Genomic DNA, 6898 nt, shown 5'->3' with positions numbered 1-6898 from the left:
TTCAGTGTGTGATGAATCTTATGCTGATTCTGGAATAAGCCCATGCTGTTTTGACTGGAAGGCTGGGTGACTTTCCCAGCATAAAATGCATGAATATATTCCATCAAAAAAGCAAAATAAAGACAGATGCCTTGAGTTTAGGAAGATGTTTAAACATCCCTTGTTTTTTGGGGGGAACCTGTTCTTCATTCGAGTATGACCTTGTTCAATATCATGACATGCATGGTGCATTCCCTAGAAGAGGGGTGTTTACGGGTGGATGAAGGAAGAGATCCCTTTTACTGCCTGATGCTAGCTACACTTTTTCCAGTATTTGTATTTTACTCATAGAAATGGGACGGGAATGCACAGATGAACGTTTATTTCAGTGGGACTTTAACATGCTTGACTGAGTTTTTCTTGATTGAGCACGTAATTTTCTTGATTGAGCGCAGGATTTACTACATCCCACACAGCTTTTCCACTCTTATGCCATTGTTTCAGTGCTTTGCAAGACTGGGTTTTTGGACCAGGCAGTCTCTGGAAATCAATATCTGAAATGTAAAATCTGTATATTCACAAAGGTGGTATCTTTATAATCATTCTCTTAAATACATAAAGGAGACCAAATTGGACTCATTTGTTTGCAGATAAAAATGGAAATAGGGCTTCTATTAAAATTTTAAGAGGCTTGTTTTGGTCACAGTTGTACTCTAATAGGATACACAGTATCTGCAAAATACATTGAAGTGTTATTTTTAGTTACCACTTTGCAAGTGTTCTTTCAAAGTATTTCAAGCATACCTGTGATAGTGTAAAACCCCAGTTCAAAGAGTCCATAGAAAGTAGTAGACTCGTTCCTCTTTCTCTGTATGGAATACCCAAAACATTAACAATGGTGGGGGAGAGACATGAGATTAAATGTGGGTGCCAAATTGCTTGAGCGTATATCCCTTTCTTGGTAACTCTGTTGACAGGGCACAGTTCCTCTTTGTACATGCAAGTCCATGATTGCAATGTAGTGGCGTGCCGATATTGTACAGTTAAAATGGCTTCACTAGCACACACACCCCAATACATGCACCAATAAGCCAATAAAATATTCTAGCTGATGTGGTCCCTTGTTACAAAATATATCCCTGAAATACTAAAACATAATAAATAAATAAAATGGGGCATTGTCTCTTACACCACATGATCAATCAAGATTGACATAGTTGAGTTGTAACTGTGCAGCGAAGGACCTCTGAGCAGATTCCCACAACCAGGTTCATCCATAGCTACTAAGCAGAGCACAGGTTGTTCAGACCCAGACGGAACGGCTGTTGTGGAATTTGGGGTTACGTCAGGATATTCAGTATTATTGAAATTAGTCTTGTTTCATTAGACTATATGCACCATGCAAAAATAAAATCTTTATTTTTTTATGTAGAGACAGCAAATGATTCCATGTATAACAAGGTGTGTTGTTGTTTTTTTAAGCAAGACTGCTCTGCCCATCAGAGTTCCTAAATTTTAAAGCCTGCGTCTTTTGTCAGATTCCCCTTCCACACATACCAGGTTTCTTAAAGAGGCTGGAATACAAAAAGCTCATACCACCCCCCTGAAAAGAATCTCCAATGCAAACATTTGTTCCCGTAAAATCACATCCAGTTTATGCATGTACATGCATGCAGATGCCTGGATTTCGCCTTGCAAGCAAGTCCCATTGACATAAGTTGACAGACACCCTTTTAGCCACTGGTTGGAAACAGAAGGGCCAGAAGACATTCTGCTGTTTACCCAATTTGGCCCCACAGCCCTCCTTTTGATGGCATCTCTAGTCTTTATTACATTGGCTGGGAGGGAGAGAGAAGTTGACTGGACACAGCACTTCCTGTTCTCAGACCTCAGATATTTGATGAAGGATGGGAAGGTATTCCAGCATGAAGACGTGACTCCTCCTCCTGCTACTGCCCACTTTTCTTGAAGGCAGTATGCCGCATTTGGAAAACCATGGCTCCAAGGTCTTGGCTCCTTATGTGCTTGAGAACACTGGGTTTCTTTGAAAATATGAGTTATGGGGGGGGAAGCTAGCCAAAAAGCAGTTTATCCTACAGCCTCAAGAGAATGTAGGGAACCCTCCATGCTTGGCAACGTCTAGGGCCCTGACTGGTACTCTGTAGCCAAGGTCATAGACACCTAGCCTAGATCATGCCCCAAATCTTCTAAAACTCATGAGGGGTTTCTCAGCATGTCAATCTGTATGGAGAGGGGCCTACCTCTCAAAAACCCAAACCCAAGAACAAAGAGTGCCCTTAATATTAAATTCACCACCAGCACACTCCTAAACATTTCCCGAGAGTTAGTGATGTAGGTTGGGACTCTCAGCCCTTGTTTTTTGGTTGAGAATTGTGCCCTCAGATAGACATTTGGTTGATAGTTTTGGGAAACACAAGACTTCTACTTGGAGTGTTGCCTTTCTTTTTAGCACTCTCCTTACATTTTGTAAGCCATCTGCTGGGTTGTAATCCTAGCAAGGTGTCAGTGGATTTCTGGCAAAAAATGCAACTGAGTGCTCACATGTTCCAGGCGTGTAGGCCTAAGGCACCCATGTCTTCCTGCATTGTATATATAAGGAAATGAGAACAGCTGTAGTCGGTGCAAGCAGGCCTTGCTGGTGTCTTGCCTCCTTTTTTTCATGATGGACAGGTCATACAAGAGTCAGTTTTTACCTGCCTGTGTCTAGTTTTTATTAAAGGTAAAAGCTGGATCCAGCACTGCACAGTTTCCACAGGTGCATGTCTGCAGAGCGTAATTCAGCTTCCTCCTCCTATGGCATCCCAAAATGACCCCCTGAAATCTTGTTCCTCGGGGAACAAGTGTGCCCCTCATCCCCCAGATTGAGATTATGGGGGTCAGGCTGCTGCAGGAGGGGGAATTCCTCAAAAACCACATTCTGCAAACGCAAGTCCTTGTTTTTAAGGAAATGCCATGCTGAATCCATCCTACCATTTTCAATCTGTAATGGCATGCAAACTGAGATGTGAGAATCAGCCCAGAATGATTTGGGGTGCGTATACATATTTTTAAAGAAATGTGGGGGGCACTAATTCAAGGCACTTGGGGACCTGCAAATACATGTAGATAAGATGTATGAGAGATTTTATTTGTAATAGCCTTGAGAAAAAAGACTGAGGAGCTGTTGACCATTATTTATTGGTCCCCTCTGAAGGTCGAACTAGACATGATGGCATCCTTGTGTCTGCCATAGGGAAACTACCACCATTTGAAAGTGATTTAAAAATGCCATGAGGGCCTGATCCTGATTGGATCCTCAGGACGTTGGGCTAAGGTGCTCTTCTTCTCTTCCCCCAAGGAGCCTTTTTCAAGTGCCTGAATGGCAATACACACACACAGCTGTTTTAGCACTTCTAAAGACACCCGTTCAAGATCAGACCCTTGTGGCATTTTTAAATCCTTTTTAAATGGCGGCTTCCCTGTGGAGACCCGGATGCTGTCATGTCTAGTTTGGCTGTGACGTACTTTATGTTATTTGTTTGGTTTGCATGTATTTCAAGTACAGCTGAATTTTGCAAGAGGACATGATTATCTTTAACTTGAAATATGAGAAGGTTTAGTTTGGTTCAACAATTCGTAGCTCGTGGGCACAATATTACATGTTTATGGGGAAGCTGGGGAGAACTGTCTGGAAATATACAGATTCCCAATGTGCTTTACCTTATGTGAATTGGACCTTAATAACCGTATGTAAATAACCAAACTCTATCCAGATTTATTTTCCATTATTGAATAGTTTTGCGCTGTATTTTTTAACAAAATGTCAAAAGTGTTACTTTTGTATTCTAGCATATTTTTAGCCATTGATTCATGCACATTTATTCTATTTGTTACAGTATTCTGATGTTTTGGATGAAGGCCATCCTTTGTATGGAGATGACAAAACAAACCATTCTGTCAGTTTATTTATTCAGTATTTTTGCTGCTTTTCTTTTCTTTTTTGAAATAAAGTTTCCATTGCCAATATACTATGATCGAAAGCTATTACTCCCTCTTTATTTTATTAACATATTAGTGCAGTTGCAACCTGGCATGCCTTTGTAAAAAGAGGGACGGATGCTACATGTGAATCAATCCACACATAAAACAGGGATATGAAAATCTATGCCTGTGAACTGGTGTGGTGGAGTGGCTAAACGTGGCTGCCCATTGAGCATGACTGCCTTTAAAAACTGGTTTTGTTTTCTTTTAAAAAAATATCAAGACTAATTTTTAATGTACAGAACGTGAATTTGTGTAGACCATTACCTGTGTCATCAGATGCTAGAATGACCATTTCCTGCTACAAAAACCAGGCCCTGACCTAAATGGCCCTGGCTAGTCAGATCTCAGAAGCTAAGACCACCGGGGAAGTTCTGGGTTGCTACATGCAATGCCAAACCACCTTGTTGCTCTCTTTCCTTGAAAACTCGACGGGGTCACCATAAGTTGGCTGTGACTTGACAACACTGTCCACATCCCCACACGGAAACCAGATGGAGGAAAGTTTAGGCAAGAACTCTTAAGTGGACATTCACTAATGAGAATTATGCATGGAGAATCCTGGGTACAAAACCTTGTGGGAGGGGCTGTGGCTCAATGGTAAAGCATCTGCTTGTCATGCAGAAGGTCCTAGGTTCAATCCCTGGCATCTCCAGTTAAAGGGACTAGGCAGGTAGGTGATGTGAAAGACCCCTGCTTGAGACCCTGGAGAGCCGCTGCCAGTCTGAGTAGACAATACTGACTGATGGACCAAGGGTATGATTCAGTATAAGGCAGCTTCATGTGTTCATGTGTACAGTGACAGAGGAAATCATAATCCTTGTTGAGATCTTGATGTTAATTTCTGAATACATTCCTCCCCGCTCGCGTTCCATATATTCCACCCAAAGTTGTTTGAGGAGGGCTCCCCTAAGGACTCCCATAGAATGAACAGGGAAGTTAAAATGTTTACAAACAGGCTTTTAAGAATTTTTGTTCTTTATGTCTTATTTATGTCCATTTACACTTTTTTGGAAGACACACTCATTCCTGCTCAATACTGATGGTGAAATTAAGTGTCTAAGCACCTCGATGTTGGTTCTTGGGCACTGTGGTGGTCATCAGAGGGTGCTGCTTGAGGCTAACACCTGCCTTTGCTCAGCAGCTGTTATGTATCAAGAGCTTTGGAAGCCCTACTGAGCTTGTGCACCTTACCAGACTGTGCTTCAAGATACCTCAGAAACAAAACAGGAAGTAGAATTAGTGGCTTCAGCTCCTGGGCAGGAAGTGACAGCAGTGGGTGTGAGGGCAACGGAGAGAAGAGCGTGATGGCAGAGGAGAGGATGGAGCCTTCCACAACCTCAGGCCCCCCACTTCATTATTGGACCCACCCTGTACTTGAATGTGTTTGCTGATTAATGGAAACACCTTGCACCATGATGTGAGCCCACAACGATCTTTTCTTCTCCTGTTAACCACTGCTTTAAGTTAGGGCAATTGTTCGTGACCCACTGTTGTCACTGCAGCCTCTGTAAGGCCAGCCTGGCTCTACAAAATGGATTTTTGATCCCTTTGTGATATGAACACATGAAGCTGCCTTATACTGAATCAGACCCTTGGTCCATCAAAGTCAGTATCGTCTACTCAGACCGGCAGCAGCTCTCCAGGATCTCAAGGCAGAGGTCTTTCACATCACCCTCTTTCCTAGTCCCTTTAACTGGAGATGTCGGGGATTGAACCTGGGACATTCTGCATGCCAAGCAGAGGCTCTTCCACTGAGCCCCAGCCCCTCCCAGTATATCTCCGAATATATCTCCATTTGAGAGTTGTGGGTGCTTGCAAAGGTTCTGTTGTCCCTTCTGTGCTGTAGTGGTGGTTCCCTGGGTATGTATCATGCTTTTGTAACTGGGTGATCAGCCATCTTAGGATCTTAGTCTTAAATTTTGGAAAGCATATCTCAGATACTCTGTCTTGATCCTGAGGGTTAGAATACAAATGTAACATACTGCTTGGCTATGTCCTGTACAATTTCTCATGTGTTGTGGATGAAAGCTACTGGCAAGCAGGTATGCACAGCAGTCCATTGGCATAAAGTGGTTTCTGGGGATCTAGGTAGAAAAGGGATGTGTTTTGTGCAGCAATGAAGGCCCATATTTGTAGTTAGGTAAAAGGTAGGGTTGCCTGGCAACCATCAGGAGGGTTGGCTGCAAGAACATTGTGGGAGGGCAGCATCACAGGTGTGATGATGTCATTTCTGGGGAAAACCTGGAAGTGACAATGGGTAGCTCTGGGAATCGCTGTTTCTGGTGATTCCTAGAGCGACCACTCATCACTTCTAGTCTTCCCTTAGATGTGACATGATCATGCCTGCCTTGCCGCAGTTTAAAAAAAAAAGTCTCCCCACCATATGGAATGGTAGCAGGTGACAGATCAAAGCAGGGAATCCCCAATACCCATCTGGGGAGTGGCATTCCTAGTGGAAGGTGATGTACATTCGAATAAAAAAATCCCAACTTCAAATATACGCTAATAGGGTCTGAACTTGCTGAGAATGAGAAGGAAAGAGAGGTTGAGGTCAAAGTGAATAGCTCAATTAAAGTGTCAAACCCATGTGTCACAGCAGTGAAAAAGGTGAATGCTATCCTGGTGGTTATTAGGAAACGGATTGAAAACAAAATGGACAATATTATAATACCCTGTATAGATCTATGGAGGGGGGGAGGCAGCATGGTATAACTCAATCTCCTATTATCTTGGAAGCTAATCAGGGTAGGTACTTGGAAGAGAGACCTCCAAGGAAGACTCTACAGAGGAAGACAACGGCAAACCACCTCTGTTTAATCCTTTGCCTTTAAAACCCTATGGGATTGCCATATGTCCACTGTAACTTGAAGGCACT

At 42.8% G+C, this 6898-nt stretch overlaps 1 non-coding gene across 1 annotated transcript; it reads left to right on the top strand.

Moving 5' to 3' along the window:
• Positions 1-4603: 4603 nt before the first annotated feature.
• TRNAD-GUC (transfer RNA aspartic acid (anticodon GUC)) lies at positions 4604-4675 on the top strand. Its single transcript has one exon. It is a non-coding gene; the product is annotated as a tRNA-Asp (tRNA).
• Positions 4676-6898: the final 2223 nt, after the last annotated feature.

This window comes from Euleptes europaea, chromosome 3 (genome assembly GCF_029931775.1).
Source record: "Euleptes europaea isolate rEulEur1 chromosome 3, rEulEur1.hap1, whole genome shotgun sequence".
Taxonomy (NCBI): Eukaryota; Metazoa; Chordata; class Lepidosauria; order Squamata; family Sphaerodactylidae; genus Euleptes; species Euleptes europaea.
Note: the sequence above shows the minus strand (reverse complement) of the source record. Positions and strands in the feature narration are given on the sequence as shown.